The following is a 25,970-nucleotide window of genomic DNA, read 5'->3' as shown; positions in this document are numbered from 1 at the left end:
TTTAAAGGATGTCTGACATGTTCCAAACCTTGGGCTAAATTTGCTTTCAGGAATAGCCTTTGACAAGGAAGGCTTCAACAACCACTTTTACAATGGCACATGGAAAATGATAAAAGGTACTATGGTTGTTGCTTGAGGACATATTTGTGGAATACTTTACAAGAATCATCTAAAGATTTGTGCAGATAGCTTAACATTACAGAAGGAGAGGTATCTCAAAATCTGTGGCAGAAAAGACTTGGTCACATAAGTGAGAAAGGATTGTCTACCTTAACAAAAATGAAGCTTACCACTGTTTTCAAGGATGCTGTACTAGATCCTTGTAATCATTGTTTGTATGGTAAACAACACAGAGTCTCCTTTAAGTCCTCTTCAACAAGAAAATCAGAGTTGCTTAGTCTGGTGCACTCTGTCATTTGTGGTCCTTTGGAAGAGGAATTTCTAGGTGGCAATATATCTTTCCTAATCTTTTATAGATGATGCTTCTCGGAAGGTGTGGGTTTATTTTTTGAAAATAAAGGATCAAGTTTTAGATCACTTCAAAGAGTTTCATGCCACAGTAAAGCATGAGATAGGAAAGAAGCTGAAGTATCTCCGCTTAGACAATGGAGGTGAGTACACTTCCCGAGAGTTTGATGCCTACTGTAGAGGACACGGCATTCGGCATGAGAACACGGTCCCTCACACCCTACAACATAATGATGTAGTCGAGAAAATGAACCATATGATTATAAAGAAGGTCAGAAGTATGATTAGTATGACTAAGCTGACAAAGTCATTCTGGGGAGAAGCCGCTCATGCCACCTGCTATTTGATTAACAGATCGCCATCAGTACCTTTAAATTTTGAAATTTCGGAGAAAGTGTGGTCTTGTAAGAATCCTTCATACTCTCATTTAAAAGTATTTGGATGTTTCGCCTTTGCACATGTATCCAAAAAGTTTAGACAAGCTTAATGCAAGAGCTACTCCATGCATCTTTATCAGATATGGAGATGAAGAATTCGAATACAGATTATGGGATCCAAAAGCAAAAAAGGTTATCAAAAGCAGGGATGTGGTATTCCAAAAAAACCAGACTATAGAAGACATTGAAAAGCCAATGAAGTCTTCCAGTACTAGTGCCCATGATTTTGTTCCTAATCCAGCACCAGCACAACCTGCACAGATGATGACAAGGTGCATAGAGAATTACTAGAAGTAGAATAGAAGAAAGAAAAGGATATTAAGCAGGTAGATGCTCAAACACCAGAAGCTGCAGGACCATCACAACAATCAAATGATGGTACACCTCTTCGAAGATCTGAATGAGGCTGTGTTCCATCAAAGAAATATCCAGAATCTCAATATATTCTGCTTATTGAAGAGGGGGAGCCAGATAATTTCCAATAAGCTAATTCTCATTAAGACAAAGGGAAATGGCTGCATGCAATGCAAGATGATACGGAATCTTTACAGAAGAACCATACCTATGAGTTGGTTGAGCTTCCAAAGGGAAAGAAAGCATTGAAGAACAAATGGGTATTCAAGCTTAAGAAAGATGGCAACGGACGTGTGGTGAAGCACAAAGCCTGATTGGTCATCAAAGGTTTCCTTCAGAAGAAAGGAATTGATTTTGATGAGATTTTCTCACCAGTGGTGAAGATAACTTTGATATGAGTTATTCTCGGTTTAGTAGCCTGTTTAAACCTAGAGCTTGAGCAAATAGATGTGAAAATAGCGTTCCTTCATGATGATCTACATGATGAGATTTATATGGAGTAGCCAAAAGGTTTTGAGGTTTCAAAAAAAGGAGAACCTCGTTTGCAAGCTAAAGAAGAGCTTGTATGGTCTCAAGCAAGCACCTAGGCAGTGATACAAGAAGTTTGACTCTTTTATAACGAGTCAAGGATACAAGAAGACTGATGCAAACCAGTGTGTTTATATTCAGAGATTTCCAGATGGAAACTTCATTGTACTTTTGCTGTATGTCGAAAACATGTTGATCGCTGTACAAAATGCAATAAAAATTAGTCAGCTGAAGAAGGAACTTTCCTAGTCATTTGATATGAAGGACTTAGGACCAACTCAACAAATTTTAGGAATGAAAATAGCTCAAGATAGGAAGAATCACAAGTTATGGCTATCTTAAGAGAAGTATGTCAAATGAATGATAAAGAGAATTGGCATGAAGAAGGCCAAACCAGTCTGCATTCCATTAGCAAACTATTTCAAGTTGAGCAAGAAATCGTGCCTTTTATCCAAAGTAGAGATAGAGGAGATGGTTCCATAGCCTTATTATTTAGCGGTGGGAAGTCTAATGTATGCAATGGTGTGTACTAGACCTGACATTGCTCAAGCAGTTGGTACCGTGAGCAGATTTCTTTCAAATCCTAGAAAGAAATACTGGGAAGCAGTCAAGTGGATTCTCAGGTATCTTAAAGGTATATCAAAAGTATGCTTGTGTTACAGGGTAGGTGATCCAGTTTTACATGGCTATAAAAATACAGATATGGTAGGAGATCTTAATAGTAGAAAATCTATTTCAGGTTATATTTACACTTTTACTGGAGGAGTTATGTCATGGTAGTCAAGATTACAAAAGTGTATAGCTTTATCCACAACAGAAGCAAAGTACATTGCTGCAGCGGAAACAGGTAAGGAGATGATGTGGTTAAGCCGTTTACTCCATGAACTGGGCATCAAGCAGAAAGATGACAAGATACATTATGACAGCCATAGTGCTATGGATTTGAGCAAGAATTCAATGTATCATTCCTAGATAAAACATATTGATATCCGCTATCATTGGATATGCGATGTGACCAAACATAAATTGTTCAAGTTGGTGAAGATTCATATAAAGGAGAATCCAATATATATGTTTACAAAGATTGTCGCACCAGAGAAGTTGAAGCTGTGTAGAGACATAATTAGTTTAGATGGTGGGTGACCATAAATTTTTTGAAATGCAGCTGGAGGGGGAGAATTATGGTGGCCCAGCCTTTTCTCCTAAAGCCTGGCCCATTAGGGTTTTTCAACCCTAGAAAGCATTATAAATAGATGCTTTATTTCAGTCTTGTATCACATAACACATAGTAGAGACAACATAAGTTTTTGAGACTCAAAGAGAGAGTTTGAGAGAAGCTTTTTGTGTGTAAATTTCATAGTAAATAATACATCTTTTTCTTCTCAATTTTTGTGTTTTTTTGTCTCTCTTTGTTTTTTATGTTGAATTTGTGTGTTTTCCATGATCAAAGGATCACAACAATTTTGAAGAGTTCGAGCATCATATCTTCTATCACTCTCTCTGAAGTTTCACAAGCTCTCTTCTGAAATTTACTTACTCTCCTCTCAAGCTCTCTCTTGTGTCTCAAACTCTTTATGGAGTTTAGCAGTAGGGCTAACTCTTTCTTGGAGTTCTTACTCAATACTCCTCTCTGGGATAGGATGGGATGCAAATATGGGAGAACTAAACCATATTTATAAGTTTACAATGTTGGCTATCCAACTGTAACCGATTTTCACATTCAAAACCAACTTTTCTGAAGTGCCCAACAACTATTATTGAGCCATTTTTGCACTAATGCAGCAACTATTATTGACTAACGTTGTAACACCCCATCCCATACCACATCGGAATTCATGCACGTTGATCGAGGTTGACCGTTGACCGAGTGGGTCAAAAGTTGACTTTTTGTTCCAGTTGAAATTTCTAGTTGACCATGGTACCATGGCGAAGTGCATGATGCCCCGAGTTTATAGACTAGTAGCACGTCGAAAACGGAGCTACGGTTTGAAAGTTATGGGCAAAACAAGTCAAGGTGCAAACAGTCCAAAAGGTGCCGAGAGTTGACTCTTTATCGTTGTATAATTTTGTTTTGACTATTCTATGGTTGTAAAGTACTCGTCGATACGAGTTCATAGACTAGTGGCACGCTTAAATTGGACATCTGGTTAAAAAATTATGGATGTATGAAGTTTGCTGGATACCATAATATTTTATTATATCTGGCTTAAGTGCACAGTAATGCCTCGTGTCGACACCCGATTGGTCCATGTGGGTGAACAATGTCACCCACGGTGGCTTTTATTTGGTAAAAACGACGGGGAAGGAGAGAGAAAGAGAGATAGGAGAGAGAGAGGGAGAGAGAGAATCGCCGGCCACCGGAGTTGTCAAATTTTCCGGTCGATTCTTGCTACACGCGCCGGCCAGACGGGAGCTCCTCCTCGTTCCCGGCCGAACCCCAAAATCTCACAGCCAACCGACCAGCGACGCGCCTGGATTGGGGCTTTTTCCGGCGGTGGAACCGAATCCTTTAACTACCGAGATCTCCACATTCCGGCCTCCGTTCTTGTCACCGCTTATACCGTTGGAACCCTCTCCCTTCAAGCTACAAAACCTCCAAAAATCATGGCCATCAGCCACCGCACGCGCTGCCGGCGGCGACGGTTGCCGATGACCACGATGGCTCACCGGGGAAATCCCTGTTCCGGTGAGTACCCAGTCCTGTCTCCGGTCCCTCTCCACTAATTTCGACCCCCTGAATCCAAATCCATCATCCTTTTCCTCCAATTCATGACGATTTGGGAGAATCAAAGAGTTGAATCTCGAAAGCTTTCCGGCGAGATTCCAACCACGTCGGGTCCGATCTCCGGGAAGTGAGACCGGATTTGTAATCCTCCTCACTCAAGCTTTGATTCGGTATATTACTCGTAATTTTTGGTTGTCGTTTGTGTTCGCTCCCCGGGTACCCGTTTGGGAGTTACTCGATTAAAATATTAATATATTTGGTTTGGTGTTTTGTGGATGTTTTAGGTGCACGTGTGGGTAGTGGAGTTGATCCTACGGAGGATCTTAGCTGATATACGTGCTTGAGGTGAGTGACCCACCTTTAAAAATATTTTTAGGGTAATTAATTATATTTATTTGGTGTTTAATTGATATCTGTAATTATGCTCATGTGGTGAAATTTAATTATAATTATGGAAAAATATTATTTTATACGGATGTGTATGTTTATTGGTACTAAATGGAATTTTGGGTTATTCAGAAACCCCGATTTTTATTATGGTGATTTAATTTTATTTAGTACGCATGAGCAAGGTATTTTCAGTAATAAATCGTATGTGGTTTTAATATTATTTTTGGGCATAATTGGTTTAAATATTTTAAGGAAATTGTTTGTTTAAATTGGTGGTTTAAATTTTATAATTATGCCCGTGGAATATTATTTGTTGGACCTCGTGCTACGAGAAAAATTATTTGTATATTGTTATCGATGGTTTCATACCGGAAATGTTAAAGGAAAATGTGGGATGGTGAGTTTGAAAACTAGTATATTTCCCACGGTGATTTTTGGAAAATTGGTACGGTAATAATTAAATTAATAATTATTTTAGACGCACTCATACAGTATTGGTTTTCCGGTGTATATGTGGTTAGCGCGCAAGTTATTATGTCTCCCGTGAGTTGCCATTGGACCGAGGGCAAGCAAGTTTATATAGTGCACATAGCTGCCCCCCTCCTTGGCTGGGATGACGGTTTCAGCAGCGGTACTGTCAGAACACCGAAGTGCCGTATGCAAGTTTCTCTCTTTAACCTCCCGCCGGTCGGTGCTCGGGACGCTGGATATCGGAGGGCATCACTGGTATATGGTGTGGTGCGTCAAGTATAAATTTTCGGATAGAAATTTCAAACCCCAAAGTATTCAAATTTATTTATTATATCTTATTACATTTTATTTATATTTGGGGTATTTATTTATTGTTTATTAAATTAATTGATCCCTTGGTTTTCAGGAAATACGAATATCAGGTTTTGTGAAAATGTTTTAAGAAGGGAACATTTCCAACGGAGCGAATAGTGAGGGTTTTGAGAGAAATTATTATTTTCAATTATTTATTATTTATTTAATTATTGGTATAAATTAAATCCCTTTATTTGTTATATTATTAACATTCAAAGTGTTCAGTAGATAGGGTCACTCACTGAGATTATTAGCATCTCACAATTTTAAATTCCGTTCTCTTAGGTGCAAGGGGTGATAGACGTTCTTCCGGGGCGAACCAAATCTCCGTCGCTGTCTTAGTTCGAGAAGTACTTTTGTCTTTGTTTATTTCAATTGTAATATTTCTTTCCTCTTTGTTGTATTCTATGCTTAATAGTACTTCATGAAGCTCTATATACTGTTCTGGACACTTATGTATTATTTATGCACTGGATTGCTGTTATTCATTTGAAGTGCTGTAAATTTGTGGAATCAATTTGTAGTATAGAGGGAGGAGTAAGGGGATGAATATAGAAGTGTGTTTTCAATGCAGGAAATTTGTGGTAGGTCCAACCCTTAGGGGAGGTTCTGCCGGATTTTCCATTGGAGGGTCCGGTAGGGTTTCCCTGGGATCAGGGCTTGTCTAGGGTTCCAGTGAGGAATTTTAGATGGGTCCTGATAGTTGGTATCAAAGCATAGGTTCTTATAATCCTAAGGGACTATGCATTGCTTTACAGCCCATCCGTAAATTTCTCCCTTTTTATAATCATGCTTAAGTGTCTTTGTTTATAAACTCTTGGTTGTTTCTTCAGAATTTGCTACGATGCGTAGGCGGGATGCACGTGGTACTCGGGAACACTCGGCTGAGAATTTCGGGAGTCGATCGAGCCTTAGGCAACTTGTCTCTCAACTAACACGAGCCTTAGGGGGTTCAAGCTCTAGTAACCAATCCGTGGATCAGGCTCGACGTTTGGGATTTGTGAATTTCGATGGAAGCCAAGGCCCAGCTGCAGCCATGAATTGGCTATCCAACATGGAGAAGATCCTAGAAGAGGGGATACAGTGCCCCGACGAGGATATGGTGAGGATCTTCGGTTTCATGTTAGAAGGAGACGCTCGGAAGTGGTGGAAAGTAGAAAAGACTCGTAGAAGGCATACATGGGATCAGTTTAAGGTTGCCTTCACTACCAAATATTGTCCTTCTGCCTACCGTGAGGCAAGAAGGAGAGAGTTCGAGGAACTGCGACAGGGGAACATAACTGTGTCTGAGTAAGAGAGAAGGTTTTGGGAACTATCCAAATTCTGCATGCACATGATTCCTGACAATCATGCGAAGAAGGAGAGGTTCATAGATGGCTTGAGCAAAAACATAGCCTTCACCCTTGCTGGATCAGTACATCCCACTTATCAGTCCGCCAGGGATGCAGCGCTAGAGCTAGAAAGACAGGTGGAGATGCGCAAACCCTTGAGGCGTAGATCATTCGAAGGTTCATATAATGGAGCGCCTAGTCAAGAAGCATCCAAGAAGAGCCATAGTTCAGGCTCATCGGGTAGTGGTGGACCGAGCCCATGAGGCAAATTTCAGCAGAGAGGCAGTTATCGTATGCGCCAGATAGCTCGCCATTCGATTAGTGGGGATACAAGCTCGTATCAGCAGTCACACTTTGGTTCTATGCGGATTTGTCGAATTTGTAAGAGGAAGCATTCCGGGCAGTGTTAGATGGATGGTTTATGCTTTCAGTGTGGGAGCCAGGCCACATAAGGAGGGAGTGCCCTTATGGTAGTGGCAGTATGCCAGGGGCAGGTCGGCGAGCACAGCATACTGGTGTATTTCAGGGTCAGAGTTCCCAGGGGAGTCAAGCAGTAGGAGGTTCTTCGGAATCGGCCCAACCGTCTACAGGATCGAGTCGAGGTAGAGGAAGGAAGCCCCAACAGACAGGTCAAGGTCGAGTGTTTGCTATGACGCAGCAGGAAGCCCGGGCCACACCTGACATTGTTACAGGTACTTTGAATATTTTTGGTAATGACGCACGTATGCTTATAGACCCGGGAGCAACACATTCGTTCATCTCAAGGGAATTTGTCACTTGGGTTAGTATGACCCCTACTCCTTTAGAATGTCTATTAGAAATAGCCACTCCTGCAGGAGAATCCTTGTGGCCCAGCCAGTTGATCAAGGAGTGTTTCTTCTACATCGAAGGTCAAGTGATGGAAGCGGACTTGATCCTGTTGGATCTATCCGGACTTGATGTAATCTTGGGCATGGATTGGTTGGCAAGGAACCATGCATCCGTAGATTGTTTTAGCAAAGAAGTTACCTTCAGGAGGCCAGGTTTGCCTGAAGTGGTATTCTGTGGGGAAGTTAGGAGGCCTTTGCCGAGATTGATATCTACCCTCACCGCCAAGAAGCTACTGAATAAGGGTTGCCAAGGGTATTTAGCTCATGTGATAGATACCCAAGTAAGTGGGGTCAGATTGGAAGACATGCCCGTTGTGAGGGATATTTCGGATGTGTTTCCTGAGGAGTTACCAGGATTGCCTCCGGAAAGGGAAGTTGACTTTCCCATTGAATTAATTCCGGGCACCATGCCTATTTCTCTACCACCGTATCGGATGGCTCCAGTGGAGTTAAGGGAGCTAAAAGTCCAATTGCAAGAGTTGGTAGATAAGGGGTTTATTAGACCAAGCATATCGCCATGGGGAGCTCCAGTTTTGTTTGTGAAGAAGAAGGATGGTAGTCTAAGACTGTGCATCGACCACCGACAACTTAATAAGGTAACCATCCCTAATCGCTATCCGTTGCCAATGATAGATGATCTATTTGACCAACTCCAAGGTGCCAAAGTGTTTTCCAAGATCGACTTGAGATCTGGATATCATTAGTTAAGGATCCGAGAGTCGGATATTCCTAAGACTGCCTTTAGGATAAGGTACAGACATTATGAATTCCTAGTGATGTCTTTCGGACTCACCAATGCCCCAGCGGCTTTTATGGATTTGATGAATCGGGTGTTTCGTCCGTACTTGGATCGTTTTGTCATTGTATTTATAGATGACATCCTGATCTATTCTAGGAGCCAAGAAGAGCACGTGAGGCATTTGAAGAGAGTGCTCCAAACTCTAAAGCAGCATCAACCATATGCTAAATACAACAAGTGTGAGTTCTGGTTAAATCAAGTGGGTTTTCTCGGACATATCGTATTAGCCAAAGGCATCTATGTTGACCCTGATAAGGTGAAGGCAGTGTTGAGTTGGGAGCGCCCTACCACTGTGAGGGAAGTACGAAGTTTTCTTGGATTAGTGGGATATTACCGTCGTTTTATAGAAGGATTTTTGAGAATTGCTGGACCGCTTCACAACTTAACCCGAAAGAAGGTTGAATTTAGCTGGACGGACAGGTGTGAGCAAAGTTTTCAAGAATTGAAGCAAAGGTTAACATCCGCACCTGTCTTAACTTTACCTAGTGGGAATGAAGGTTTTGAAGTCTATTGTGATGCATCCCATCAAGGGTTAGGTTGCGTGCTAATGCAGAATCAAAGGGTGGTAGCGTACGCATCACGGCAATTGAAGCAGCACGAACAAAATTACCCTACGCATGACTTAGAATTGGCGGTGGTAGTCTTTGCTCTAAAGAAGTGGAGACACTACTTGTATGAGGCTACATGCCAAATTTATACCGACCACAAAAGCCTCAAGTACATTTTCACTCAAAACGGATTAAATATGAGGCAAATGAGATGGATGGAGTTATTGAAGGATTATGACTTTGTGATTGATTATCACCTAGGCAAGGCGAATGTAGTGAAAGATGCTTTGAGTAGGAAGGCTATCGGATCTTTTGCTCACATTCAAGCCATCCAATTACCTCTCATGGTGGAGTTGAAGAAAATGGGGGTGTTAATGCATATGCATCCTTCAGGAGTTCTTATGGCCAGTTTTCAGGTGCGACCGATGTTAGTGGATCGTATATTGGAGACTCAAATGGAAGACCCTAAATTGAGAACAATTAAGGGCAAGGTGCAAGAAGGTCTTAATCCGGAGTTTTCCATAAGAAGGGATGGAGCCTTCGTGTATAAAGGACGACTTTGCGTTCCTGACATCCCAGAACTCAAGAAGGAGATCTTAGAAGAGGCGCATAGCTTGATGTATGCGATGCATCCTGGAAGTACCAAAATGTATCGGACGCTTGTTAAGTATTATTGGTGGATTGGCATGAAGAGAGAAGTGGAAGATTTTGTATCAAAATGCTTAATTTGCCAACAAGTAAAGGCAGGAAGCCTTCAGGACTACTCCAATCCTTACCTATTCCCGTGTGGAAGTGGGAGGAACTTAATATAGATTTCGTGTTCAAGCTTCCCTCTACGCCCAGGAGATATGATGGTGTTTGGGTGATCATTGATCGTCTTACCAAGTCGGCACATTTCTTACCGGTACGAGAGCGTTTTTCACCCGAGAAGTTAGCCCAGTTGTTCGTGCAATGTATTGTGAGCCTTCATGGAGTACCGCTAGCCATCGTATCCGATCGAGATCCACGTTTTACATCACGACTATGGCTGAAGTTGGCTGATGCACTAGGAGCAAGACTTAACTACAGCACCGCCTTTCACCCGCAAGCTGATGGACAAGCTGAGCGCACAATTCAGACATTAGAAGACATGCTAAGGTCTTGTGTTATGCAATTTCGTGGTAGCTGGGATGAACAATTGCCATTGATAGAATTTGTCTATAATAACAGTTATCAGGCGAGTATTGGGATATCCCCGTATGAGGCTTTATATGGGAGGCAGTGTCGGACACCTTTGTGTTGGAGTGAAGTAGGAGAAGAGAGACTCCTTGCAACGAATAATGCAGTTGGATCTGAGTATTTACGGATGACCTTGGATAAGGTGAAGATCATTAAGGATCGGTTGAAGGTTGCCCATAGACCTGGCAATTTGGATCATGACATGGTGACACGACTCGAAAATGACACGGAATAAATGGGTTTGGGTTTATTATAAATGGGTTCGGGTCAACCCGTTTAACACGATTATTAATCGTGTCATTTTCGGGTTGACTTGTTTAACTCGAAATTGACCCGTTACGACCCATTTATTAAATGTGTCAGTTTCAACCTGACACGATTATATACCTATTACAACCCATTTAAATTTAATTTTAAATTAATATTTTATCACTAATATAATATTTAATAACTAAAAAATATTATAAATTAAAAATTTTATAAAAATAATTTTCTATTACTAATTTTTTTAAAAACAAAAAATACATCTTTAATAAAACAAAAACATAAAAATAAAAAATAAAAAATAAAAAAAATTTTCGGGTTAATAGGTTAATATTCGGGTTAACAGGTTAATAGGTTAGTTTTCAGGTTAATAGGTCAATTTCAGGTTAACGGGTTAATAGGTCAACACGACCCGTTAAAATAATCGTGTTAAACGGGTCGTGTCGTGTTGACCTGTTTATAAACAGGTCGGGTTAGTGTTTTAGGTACCTGACACGATTAATAAATGGGTCGTGTTCGGGTTAGGCATTTTTGACACGATTATTAAACGGGTTGACACGAACACGACCCACCAACACGAATTGCCAGGTATAGTTGCCCAAGATCGACAGAAGAGTTATGTCGATGTGCGTAGGAAGGAATTGGAATTCGAAGTAGGAGATTGGGTATTCCTAAAGTTATCTCCATGGAAAGGAGTAGTACGCTTTGGTCGACGAGTTAAGTTGGGTCCTCGTTATATTGGGCCTTACGAGATTACAGAGAGGATTGGCCCTGTGGCTTATAGATTGGCATTACCAGAAGAGCTAGCCTAAGTGCACAACGTATTTCATGTTTTGATGCTACGGAAATATATTGCAGACCCGTCACACGTACTCGAGACTCCTCACATAGAATTAAGGGAAGATCTTTCGTATGTAGAACAATCAGTGCAGATTTTGGATCGCGAGGAGCGGGTGCTACGTAACAAGACTATTCCTTTAGTTAAAGTTTTATGGCGGAATCATTTAACCGAGGAAGCAACGTGGGAGCCCGAAGCGCAGATGCGTGATCAGTATCCCTATCTGTTCCAGTGACATGTGGAATTTCGAGGATGAAATTCTTATAAGGGGGGAAGGTTGTAACACCCCGTCCCAAACCACATCGGAATTTGTGCATGTTGACCGAGGTTGACCGTTGACCGAGTGGGTCAAAAGTTGACTTTTTGTTCCAGTTGAAATTTCTAGTTGACCATGGTACTGTGGCGAAGTGCATGATGCCCCGAGTTCGTAGACTAGTAGCACGTTGAAAACGGAGCTACGGTTTGAAAGTTATGGGCAAAACAAGTCAAGGTGCAAACAGTCCAAAAGGTGCCGGGAGTTGACTTTTTATCGTTGTATAATTTTGTATAGACTAGCGGCATGCTTAAATTGGACATCTGGTTAAAAAGTTATGGATGTGTAAAGTTTGCCGGATACCGTAATATTTTATTATATCTGGCTTAAGTGCACAGTAATGCCACGTGTCGACACCCGATTGATCCACGTGGGTGAACAGTGTCACCCATGGTGGCTTTTATTTGGCAAAAACAATGGGGGAGGAGAGAGAAAGAGAGAGGAGAGAGAGAGGGAGAGAGAGAGGGAGAGAGAGAATCGTCGGCCACCAGAGTTGTCAAATTTTCTGACCGATTCTTGCTACACGCGCCGGCCAGACGGAGTGCCTCCTCGTTCCAGGCCGAACCCCAAAATCTCACGGCCAACTGACCGGCGATGCGCCTGGATCGGGGCTTTTTCCGGCGACGGCTCCGAATCTTTCAACAGCCGAGATCTCCACATTCCGGCCTCCGTTCTTGTCACTGCCGGTACCGATGGAACCTTCTCCCTTCAAGCTACAAAACCTCCAAAAATCACGGCCATCAGCCACTGCACGCGCCGCCGGAGGGGACGGTTACCGGTGACCGCGACGGCTAGCCGGGGAAATCCCTGTTCCGGCGAGTACCCAGTCTTGTCTCCGGTCCCTCTCCACTAATTCCGACCCCCTGAATCCAAATCCGGCGTCTTTTTCCTCCAATTCGCGATGGTTTGGGAGAATCGAAGAGTTGAATCCCGAAAGCTTTCAGGCGAGATTCCGGCCACCTCGGGTCCGATCTCCGGGAAGTGAGACCGGATTTGTAATCCTCCTCACTCAAGCTTCGATTCGGTATATTACTCGTAATTTTTGGTTGTCGTTTGTGTTCGCTCCCCGGGTACCCGTTTGGGAATTACGTGATTAAAATATTAATATATTTGATTTGGTGTATTGTGGATGTTTTAAGTGCATATGTGGGTAGTGGAGTTGATCCTGCGGAGGATTTTAGCTGATATACGTGCTTAAGGTGAGTGATCTACCTTTAAAAATATTTTGGGGTAATTAATTATATTTATTTAGTGTTTAATTGATATCTGCAATTATGCTCATGTGGTGAAATTTAATTATAATTATGGAAAAATATTATTTTATAAGTATGTGTATGTTTATTGGTGCTAAATGGAATTTTGGGTTATTCAGAAACCCCGATTTTTATTATGGTGATTTAATTTTATTTAGTACGCATGAGCAAGGTATTTTCAGTAATAAATCGTATGTGGTTTTAATATTATTTTTGGGCATAATTGGTTTAAATATTTTAAGGAAATTGTTTGTTTAAATTGGTGGTTTAAATTTTATAATTATGCCCGTGGAATATTATTTGTTGGACCTCGTGTTACGAGAAAAATTATTTGTATATTGTTATCCATGGTTTCGTACCAGAAATGTTAAAGGAAAATGTGGGATGGTGAGTTTGAAAACTGGTATATTTTCCACGGTGATTTTTGGAAAATCGGTACGGTAATAATTAAATTAATAATTATTTTAGACGCACTCATACAGTATTGGTGTTCCAGTGTATATGTGGTTAGCGCGCAAGTTATTATGTCTCCCGTGAGTTGCCATTGGACCGAGGGCAGGCAAGTTTATATAGTGCACATAGCCGCCCCCCTCCTTGGCCGGGATGACGGTTTCAGCAGCGATACTGTCAGAACGCCGAAGTGCCGTATGCAAGTTTCTCTCTTTAACCTCCCGCCCGTCGGTGCTCGGGACGCTGGGTATCGGAGGGCATCATTGGTATATGGTGTGATGCGTCAAGTATAAATTTTCGGATAGAAATTTAAACCCCAAAGTATTCAAAATTTATTTATTATATCTTATTACATTTTATTTATATTTGGGATATTTATTTATTGTTTATTAAATTAATTGATCCCTTGGTTTTCGGGAAATACTAATATCGGGTTTTGTGAAAATGTTTTAAAAAGGGATCATTTCCAACGGAGCGAATAGTGAGGGTTTTGAGAGAAATTATTATTTTCAATTATTTATAATTTATTTATTTATTTAATTTTTGGTATAAATTAAATCCCTTTATTTGTTATATTATTAACATTCAATGTGTTCAGTAGATAGGGTCACTCACTGAGATGATTAGCATCTCACGTTTTTAAATTCCGTTCTCTTAGGTGAAAGGGGTGATAGACGTTCTTCCGGGGTGAACCAAATCTCCATCACTCTCTTAGTTCGAGAAGTACTTTTGTCTTCGTTTATTTCAATTGTAATATTTCTTTCCTCCTTGTTGTATTCTATGTTTCATCGTACTTCATGAAGCTCTGTATACTGTTCTTGACACTTATGTATTATTTATGCACTGGATTGCTGTTGTTCATTTGAAGTGTTGTAAATTTGTGGAATCAATTTGTAGTATTGTGGGAGGAATAAGGGGATGAATATAGAAGTGTGTTTTCAGTGCAGGAAAATTGTGGTAAGTCCAACCCTTAAGGGAGGTTCTGCCGGATTTTCCATTGGAGGGTCCGGTAGGATTTTACTGGGATTAGGGCTTGTCTAGGGTTCCGGTGAGGAATTTTAGACGGGTCCTGACAAACGTAATTAGCTGTTGGACTTCATAGGAGAGGGGCAAAATATGCTTGGTTGATTTTGAATATTTTTGTTGTTATGTTCTTTTTTTTTTTTCATTTTTTCATTTTTTTTTTTATTTGGTAAAGTAGTATTTTATATGTCAGATTTACTCTTTTAGATGCATGAATATCTTTTCTCCTTGACGATACAGAGCAAGTCTGATCAATTACACCGTCTGTGAATTTTGTTCTTTCTTGTCTTTTTAGGTGGTAGGTACATAAGTTACATTTTTGCATGGACCAAAGATATGATTGTAACTAAAACTAAGGAAAGGATATTTTCTATTCCTTATACGCTTAAGTTGGAAAAGAAGTTCATTGAACAAAATGGTGGAATAATATTGCGACATAGACTAGCAAATTATGAAACAATGAAAATTTTTATTGCAGAAGAACTTTAAAAGGCCACAAATAATTATGATGAAAATTGAGTTATTAGCGAAGGAGGTTATGGAAAAGTTTACAAGGGAATATTGCCAGATAACCAAGAAGTTTCAATGAAGAAGTCCAAAATTGGTGAAACACGGACCGCACATTTCATTTATGAAGCGGTGATTGTTCTTCAAATCAATCATAGGAATGTTGTATATAGCTTGGATAGAAGTTATTTTACTTGTTTAGAAGTTCATTAGTAGTTGAATTCTTTTCTAGGATATTAACTAACTAGAACGGAAAAGCTTTTGTACTTTCATGGGAGATAAAATTGAAGATAGCGTTGCAAACTACAGGGACATTTGCATATTTACATTTTGTAACTCCTAAGCCGATTATACATAGAGATGTGGAAAGAGATGTGGAAACCTCAAATATACTATTAGATGAGAATTATATAGCAAAAGGATGGACTTTGGAGTTTAAAAGCTGATTCCTATAGGCCAAAATCAACTATTAACTTTGGTGCAAGGAACTCTTGGATACTTAGACCTATAATATTTCCACTCAAGCTAGTTAACAAAGAAGAGTGATGCACATAGCTTGAAGTGTAACAGCCCAGTACCACCCGCATCAAGATATTGTTCTCTTTGGTCCAGGGTTCACTCCCTCTCTCCTCCCTGGCCTCAAGGTTTTGTTAAAACGCGTCTTGAAGGGAGAGGTATCCACAGCCTTATAAAGATCGCTTCGTGCCCCTTTCCAACCGATATGGGATGTTACAATCCTCTCCCCTTGGGGCCCAGCGTCCTCGCTGGCACACCGATCCGGGTCTGGCTCTGATACCACTGTAACAGCCCAGTACCACCCGCATCAAGATATTGTCCTCTTTGGTCCAGGGTTCACTCCCTCTCTCCCCCCTGGTCTCAAAGTTTTGTCAAAATGCCTCTTGAAGGGAGAGGTATCCACAGCCTTATAAAGACCGCTTCGTGCCCCTCTCTAACCGATGTGGGATGTTACATGAAGAGTTTTTATTAGCTGAACCACTAAAAAGCTAGGAAGCAATTTCTTTTAATTGCCCTGAAGACGAAAAAAACGTAGCAATGTTCTTTGTCAAGGCCATTGAATCAAGTTTCTTACTTTTTTTTCTTGATTTTTGATGCGTTGTGGATGAAGTAAATGCCATCGAAGTAAATAAAGTTTCTAATCTTTTGCAAAAGTGTGTTTTAAGTGTGAAAGGGGAGGAACATGAAAGAAGTAGCTGATGAGCTAGAGGGAATGGTTAACTTGGAGAAACATCCACGATAAAAATTTCATATATGTGGACAAGAGAATGAATAGTCACGCTGATAAAATGGACTTGTAAGAGTTAGATATCGTACTCACAAAGATTGTAAATTTGTTTAAGCATTAAGTACTATAATAATTGCAACCTAACTTTATATTTAGGCAATCAAATATAATGAAATTAATATAACATTTAAATACTAATCTAACTCTAACCTAATTCTAAACTAAAATAATAGAATAAGAATACAAGAGAAGCATTATACATGTTAATGGAAATGGTAATATTATAATCTAAATTCTAGAACTTTAACTTGCCATCTACCCATCCTATATTTGATTAATTAGGTTGGCAAAATGTCAGGACCCGTCCAAGACCCCTCACCAGAATCCTAGACAAATCCTGATCCCAAGGAAACACCACCGAATCTTCCAATGGAAAATCCGACAGCATTTCCCCTAAGGGTAGGACTTACCACAATTTTCCTACACTAAAAATACACTTCTATATACACAACTTATTCCTCCCATCTTACCATACAATATAAGTTCCACAACTGGTAGCACTTCGATAACAAATTATATAAAAGGCATATGATGGAATTTATTTAGTAAATAACCAATTTAAATATACCATCATAGATTCTTGTCCGCCCACACCGCCCACTTAGTGCTGCACATGTCAATTACACTTCAAATGTCGTTTTACAAATATGCCAATGCGTAACATAGAAAGAAAGGTAAAACGACATCACATTAACAACAATAATTAAAAAAAAAAAAACAATAACAAACGTTTTAATGATAATGGTATTAATGTAACTTGCCTGAGGGCTATCATATTCCCATACATGCCCGAGGGCAATCACCTATCCAAAGGCTATCACATAACCACACCTGCTAAGGGCTATCTCACCTACCCAAAGGCTACCACTTGTCCGAGGACTATTATACTTGCCCAATGGCTATCTTTCTTGCCCGTAGGCTGTGATACTTGTCCGAAGGTACCATATGATAGTAATAATAATAAGAACAATAACAAAATTAATATTAAAGACCTAAATTATTTATTAAAATCTCAATAACTGAGAATAGCAACTGCGATAATACTTAATAATAGTTTTGTTAATAAATACCATTGATAATAACAATAATAACAACTATAATTATAATAATAATAATAATAGAAATTGGAATTACAATAAAAATAATCATTATAAATAATAATAACAATCCCGATAATAGTGACAATAATGATTGAATAAATAGTTAAATACAATTAATAGTAATAAGAATATAATAACATCGATTAAGAATATTAGTAAGAAATTAAATCACAAATAGATAACATAACATAAATACATAAAATCATATCTTAAAATCCATAGCATAAAATGAAATATGCACGCTCGTAATGGAGATACGTACGATACCTTCTAACATACTACGTGATCCATGATTCCAGCTGTCGCCGGCACTCTGCTACCAATACAAACTAGGGTGGTTGCCTATATTGGCCGTCCGATCCCTGGACTCGTAGGCAACATGGTCATGAGGCTAGCTTTACTTGGACCACATTGGTTCGCCGCCTCCGTATGGTACGGTATATGCAGTATAATATCAAATAATATAACATACAAATTTATGTACGAACATATAAAAAAAAAAAAAAACTTGATGCACCATACTATATACTAGTGTTGCTCTACGATGCCCAGCATCCCGAGCACTGTCTGGCGGGACGTTAAAGAGAGAAACTTGCATACGGTCGCTTCGTTGTCCCGACAGCGCCGCTGGTTAAACCGTCATCTCGGCCATGGAGGGGGGCGGCTTATGTGCACTATATCAAACTTGCCTGCCCTCGGTCCGGTGGTAACTCACGAGAGACATTACAACTTGCGTGCTTATCATAATCACATATACGATACAGAACACCGGTACGTGTATGGGTGCATCTTAAAAAAAACTATAAATTTCGTAATATTATAAAATATTAAATTTAGATAAAATATAATCCAATTCATACACAATAATAATAAATAATAAATAATCAAACATACGGATATTCCTGATCAAAATAATTTGATATAATTATTTTTCTCAAACCTTCAATTCAATTTATATCAAACATATCATTAAAGCCAAGTAAAACTTACACATAATTAAATTCCACAATTTTAAATATTATCCAATAATTCATATATTCTCAAGTATCAAAATCTCATAAATACCGCTGGATTAAATACTTCCTTTCAAGTCCATATAAATCACATTTTCTTTAGACTACCATCATAATCCCATCAGCTTAAATTCATCACTGTACATCCATTAATAGATAAATAAATAATAAACAAATGCATAAATACAAATTTTGAGCTCAATAATTAATAGAAATATTCTCATAAATTTTCTTGAAATTTACTTGCACATAACCTCATTTAAATCGCATTATAAAATACGTGCTCATATTTGAATTCACAAATAACATTCTAATTTACATAACAGTTCAACAATGATTTAACAATTATTAACAAAATTCCATATTCATGAATAAATAAATATCTAAAGGCATAAATATATTTACAGCCATATAGATATACACTTTTTATCAAATCCATAGAATTTTATATTTTCTTTTAAACAATCATATAATTGAATATAACAAAAATTTCAGTAATATATATATATATATATATATAATCAATTTTGCCAAACCATATAACGAATATTATATAACATTATGTTTAAATCAATTAAATAGCATAATAAATTAGATAATACTTCCTTAAATTTTCTAGTCAATCATAATACTTACCAGGATACACACACACACACACACACACACACACACACACATATATATATATATATATATTTATATATGATTACATATATCTACTCGCACACATACACATATATATCCACATATATATAATTATGTTTTTTCATATAAAATCACACATCTCCATATATATATATATATACACATGTATATGCCCATTAACAATATATATAAATATATATATATATATACATACATATATGCATCATATGTTCACAGTACATGTGTATATATCTATATATATATATATATATCAATCTATACACATGCTAACTATAATTTTCGTATAATAATTCCAATCAACATAACAAGTAAACTCACAAAAAATCTGTAACAATCCTTTTACACCTTCTGCTTAATATTATCAACATTGTCCACCCTAATTTGATAGAATACAGGATGAACCTTATGGCCTAAACTGCAAATTTGGGATTTTTCAATATCTTGACATTTAATTCAAATTAACCATTCCTTTAGCCTCTAACAATCATTAAGAACCCAAAGTAATGGCAATTGGCTAAGGACTTGTCCAACCTCTATCCAATTTCAACATAAACACAACCTAGCTCCATCAATGGCAACTTCCTAATTACTCAATTATAATTCACATTCTAGCTACCAATTTGAAGCTTATGATGAAAGCATCAAGAAGATACTTTCAATTGGTCCAACCGCCGCTAGAGGTTGCTGAAATCCTGCCGTGAAGTTGCTGCCGAAATGGGCTTTTGTCATATCTCACAAATGAGCAAGATTTGAGCAAATTTGAGCTTGGAAACGACTTAGGGGGCCCAAATTTGTGGGAAAGGACCCGTCACATGGCCGGTAGCAGCTGGAAAAACGGCCAACAGGGAGGGCACCAGTCATCGGTGTTGGGTGCCGATCCCGACGCATCCGTCGACCAACCGGCCGGAGAATCAACGGCTGAGCTCGCCTAGCCGTGGGCTGTCCCGTCCCCTGGTGTGTGTAGCCGTCCGAGGGTCAGGAAAGGTGCAGACAGGGAGAAGGACCGACGGGAGGGAGAGAGGAAGAAGAAGGAGTCCCGCACCCCCTTTTTTTTCCCGTGGGGGAGAAGAAAAAAGAAAATAAATAAACAAATATATAAAATAATAAAATGATGATAAGAAAATAATGTGATATTTAATTATTGTTGACATGTGGTATTTTCTTATCGTGACATATGGCACCCTTTATAATGTTACACGTGGCATCATTGTTCATTACACTCACATATCGATGAACAGTAACAGTTGTCTCAGAAAACTTGATAGATCCGTAACTTTCAAACCATATGTCCAAATCAGGCGTGCCTCTAGTCTACGAACTCGTATCGATAAGTACTTCACAACCATACATGAGTCATAACTCAATTTTTCAAGGATAAAAAGTCAATTCCGACGCTCTCGGACAGTTCGTACGTCAACTTGTTTTGCTCGTAACTTTCAAACCGTAGCTCTGTTTTTGACGTGCTACTAGTCTACAGACTCGGATTGATGTGAAATCTGTAATGGTACCTTGGTCAATGCAAAATTCCCTTTACAGCAAAAAATCAACATTTTGACCCACTTGGTCAACAGTCAAACTTGATCAACTCTCGGTCAACGTGAAAATTTTCAACGTATTTCGGGACGGAGTGTTACACAAAAGATCAATTTTATCCAAATTTTAACATGGAGAGTTTCTAAGTTAATTTAATCCATTTGTTGAAAATGAAATTAGAAACTATGAGTTCTTAACAAAAATTAGAAATCCCTTTCTCAAATTTCCAGTTCCCAATTAAGCTTCTCAACATTGAGTAAGACTCGAATTGTGTAAATCTAGTGACCAATTTACTAAATTAATCTTTTTAAAGTTTTAATTAGAAAATCTACTCAACACCTAAGCAATTTTCCAATTACAAGAGTATATTAAGCATTAATTGAAAGATTTATATAAGAAAATTGGATAAAGATAAAATAATAATTAATCAACTCATAAATCAAATATCATTAAGTTAGAAGTTTCATCAAAATCATAGATAATAAATCTAGCAATCCATACAGAAAATACAAATCAAATCCAAAATAGAATATATATATATATATATATATTATTAAACCCATATCAAATACACAATGTATGTACATTCAAATACAATTTAGAGAGATTAGGAAATAGATAAAACTCAAAAGTAGAAGAAATTTGTAGATGAATCCCTTCAATTTTCTTCCAAATCCAAGCTTTCTCTTTCTAGAATTAGCTCTCTCTCTCTCTCTCTCTCTCTCTCTCTCTCTCTCTCTCTCTCTCTCTCCCTCTCTCTCTCTCTCTCTCTCTCTCTCTCTCTCTCTAAATTGGATGTTGCTTTCTAGCTTCTCCTCTAAACTCTCCAGCCAAATTTTTCTTTCCCATGTGGCCTCCTTTCTCTATTGATGCCTCCTATTCCTATATATAACACCCAAATAAAGCCTTCAAAATGGTCTTATAAAAACCCTACTAGAAAAGGAAATCTGGCCCTTAATTTTTCATCAAGGCTCTATAAATTGCCATATTATCAAAGAATAAATCTAGCCCTTAATATTGTACTATATATTTGTTTCTGGAGAAAAAAAATATAAATTTTTAAAAATATAAAATATAAAATTTATAAAAATTATACATAAAGTTTTTAAAATTCACGCAAATAATAATATATAAATATTAAGGCTAATAAATTAAATATAAATTTTCCAATTACAAAGAACTTCATTATTTTTTTTTTCCTCGTATGTATAATGTAATGCAGTGGTTTTAAATTTTGCAATTACAAAGAATTTTGGTTGGTTGCTTAGCTAGCTTCACCATTGAAACCAATGAGAGAAACCCCAATCTTAGTCCTTTTTTCTAATATAATCTCATCTTCCAAAAAATGCAAGCTGACATATTTAAAAAATTAACAAAAAAATGGTCTTATCTTCCAAATATACAAGCTGACATATTTCAAAACACTAAAATATTAGTAAAACTAAAACTTTGTTTTTTTCTGGTCATATTCATCAATGGAACATAGGCCTCAAAGAAGTTCATACAATCACAGTTATGTCACAAATTCACAATAAGTTAAGGATCTTCACAAGTTCCCAACAAGTTTGCAACAGGTTATCTCATACAACCTCAATTTTGCCATACAAGTTCTCAAGAAGTACTCATCTCATGGAAGTTCACAAGATGTTATATGTTGCAATTTCAATTAAGTGCTCTCAACAAGTTTGCACCTTATACAAACATTTGTTCATCATTATCCCACCTCCTTAAGATACATTTCCAGATTCAAAATCAAATAAATTATATGACAATCTCAATTATATGCTCTCAACAACTTTTAAATGCGTACAAACTATTCTTCATAATCATCTAAACTATTAAACATAAAAAAATCTAAGCTTTTAAACATACCTGCACATATTCATAGTCAAAAAAATCATCACATACATGCACTATATTACATATCACATACATGCACCATATTACACGCACATCCACATACGTGAAAGCCACATTCCATTCAAAACGAAAATTGGACTAAGAACATGGGCTTAGTGAATGATAATAAATAGTGTTGATCTAAAGAATTAATAGCCCAAAAAGAATAAAATTATAAGCCTATCATTTGATGGGTAACAATAGGTAAATGACAGGTAAGGGTCCAAATGCTTTAAGCATTAAATTCAATATGCGTTTATCCCATTACAAAACACAAGCAATATATAAATTGAATTAAAATAAGTTATGCATTGTTATTATAGCAAGTCCACAATAATGCCAACAGTAATGGCTATACTATGGACATCAACAGCTGCCCAATCCTTGCCTAGTTGCGCCGATCGCTGTGGAGATCTCATTGTTCCATATCCTTTCGGGATGTCTAGAGGCTGTTACCTGACTGACAAATTTCTTGTCACTTGTAACCAATCTTTCCATCCTCCTAAAGCATTTCTCAAAGGACCTAATTTCCATCTTTCTAACATATTTCTCGATGGTTAGTTGGCTGTTTGGCAATCTATAGCTGGAGATTGTCAAAATTACCACTCCAACAGCGGTGCGGCAAAGGGTCATCACCCCAGCACAGCTACGGTTTTGTTGGCCCCTGTTCATGTTTTGCGGACGACGTTGCACCATTTTTATTTTATTTTATATATTATTTTGTCTTGAATCAATAGTAATTATTGCTGCTGACTCGTTATATATATAGCTGGCATGCCACCGGTGGCAGTCGCTTACTGTTTGAAGCAGAGTATCGATTGGATTTGGAGCACGTTCGGAATAAAGGATAGCTTCGTCTTTCTATTTCTATTTTTATTTCTTCTTTGATCAGATTATTATTTTTATTTTTGGTCGTCATAAAGGTATATCCACCATCCGCTGGCTTCTAACCTACAGAGACACGAACTGATAAATTCTTATCCAAATATACATTTAATGGGGAAGTCATGTTATCATCTATACACAGGCAAGCCTTCTTGAAGGGCATTTTTGCGGGCCAAACAAAAAATAATTTTTGAAGGGAATGACCTAAATTGTCCTTTTGAAACCTATGAATTAAAATCTGTGGAAATGTTAAGGGTATATTTGTATGAAAATATCAATGGAAATATATAAAAATATCGATAAAATTATGGAAACTATAAATATTTAATTTAGAATATAAAAAATTTAATTTTTTTTAATTAAAAAAAAAAACAATCGAAAAGAATTACTTTTTCATTCTTCTATCAAATTGAAAAGAATTGCTTACTTAAAACCCCAACCTTTATTTCCTACTCGTTCTTAAAAAAAGGATGACTAAAAGAACAACTAAAGTAGCTAAAACAAAAAAAGTCATGGTTCATAGTCCTATTAATGTTCTAGCAAGACACATAAACCCAATTTGATTGAATATTTTGATTTAATCCCATTGTTAATTACAATATAATATTACAAATTATTTAATGCAATTGATTCCACATCACCTTAGGACAACTAAAGTTATTGAAACGTAACACAAGAGACATAAATCCAGTTTGATCAAATATTTTGACTTAATACCATTGTTAATTAAAATATATATGACAAATTATTTAACCCGTTCTTACAATGCTTTTTTGACAACAAAAACAACCTTTTAAGTGGTAGAGTTTGCAAAATATAAAACGAAACCAATAACAAGTAACTAAAAATAAGGAAAACCAAATTCTCAAATGAAAAGAAATAACTTTCATGTGGGAAATTTGTCGAACAGTTGGTATCCATGTTCTACAAGAACCAAAGTCAATTGAGCTCCAAATCTCTTCTCATTCCCATGAAACAAGAATAAAAAATCGAATTGACTACAAAGACTAACAGCCATTTGCGAACTAATAATTCAAAGATTACCAAACAAAATCTAAAGTTTATTGAAGAATGGAGGGCACCATCAAGCAACTTGAGTTTGAAAATGGAGTACTCCTACAAGGCATCATGAAGCTATCGAAGAAGAAACCCACCAATAACCCCATTGAAGAATTCGAAAAGGGAAAAAGAAACCATCAGCAACTCATCTGACTTTATTTTGAAGATAGATAGAAATCAAACACGGTACCTTCAGCATCTAGTTCTTCAAAATCATGAACAGTAGCTCCAAAACGGTTGAAGCTGGCAAGATACAGAGCTATTGTTCTTTCTGCATATTTAACATTTCCAACAACAAAGACCAAAATGGTTGGAAGCCACAGTTTGTTGTTGGGAAGTGTTAGAAGGAAGCAATAACCAGCATCAATGACCTGTAAAATGAACCCGAACAAATTCCTCAGCCAAAATTCGTTGTCCTCCAGAGCAAAAGAAGTAATGGTATCAGGGCCACCATAGACCATTGACCGACAATTCAAATTTCCACCAACAACCGAAATCTCTATCAAATTTCCATAAATATCCATCCGAAAATGGAGATTTCTGTGGATATTCATCGACACTCTCGACATTCATCGACACTCTCAACATTTCCACAATAATCCATACAGAAATTTCTTCCCCTCCTCTGTCGGTGTCGGTACTGGCCGACAACAGATATTGTCGCTGGCATTTCGACGATATCGTCGACTTTTTCTTCCCTGGGTCTGTCTAATCTCTCCCTTGGGACCATTTACGTTTTTATGGAAACATATATAGAATTGTAATGTTATTAACTTATATTTTTATTTACTTTAAAAAAAAAAAATTAACTACATGAACAATGGGTTTAAACTTAGTAGAATATGGAGTGTATGCTTAAGACAAACCAGTATATAAAATACATGATTATAATCCCGAAAGAAAGAGAAAAGAATTTTATAAATTTTCACTCAAGTACAAGACAAACGATACATTATGCATATTAAAAACCACAAACCTAATATATTTAAGCGCACAACAAACGCATAAAAACTACAACAATATCAAAGTACGACAAATAATTTGGCACGGTCATATTGAGAATTCTTCACTAAAACTTGGACTGCAGGGTTCTGGCTGCTGAGAGCTGCAATGGCAACGGCATGTGTGGAACCGATATTCCTCTGGTAATGGATGAGACCCTTGGGGAATAATAAAGCATCTCCCTTCTTCAACACCTTTGTTATATGACGGTTTTTAGGGTTGGAGGTGACGAAACCGGCTTCGAGTGTTCCTTCTAAGACTGTCAATATTTCTGATGCAAGGGGATGGAGGTGGGGTGGATTGACTCCCCATGGAACGTATTCGACGCGTGCGACTGCAACTCTGAGAGTGTTGAGTCCCGGAAGCTGTG

At 37.8% G+C, this 25,970-nt stretch overlaps 1 pseudogene; it reads right to left on the bottom strand.

Annotated features, from left to right (window-relative positions):
- LOC132799274 (wall-associated receptor kinase 5-like) overlaps nt 1–25,167 on the bottom strand; it is a 54,449-nt pseudogene extending 29,282 nt beyond the window's left edge.
- Nucleotides 25,168–25,970: the final 803 nt, after the last annotated feature.

The sequence above is a fragment of the Ziziphus jujuba genome, chromosome 1, assembly GCF_031755915.1.
Source record: "Ziziphus jujuba cultivar Dongzao chromosome 1, ASM3175591v1".
In the NCBI taxonomy this organism is placed as follows: Eukaryota; Viridiplantae; Streptophyta; class Magnoliopsida; order Rosales; family Rhamnaceae; genus Ziziphus; species Ziziphus jujuba.
This window is presented reverse-complemented; position numbering and strand designations above follow the sequence as displayed.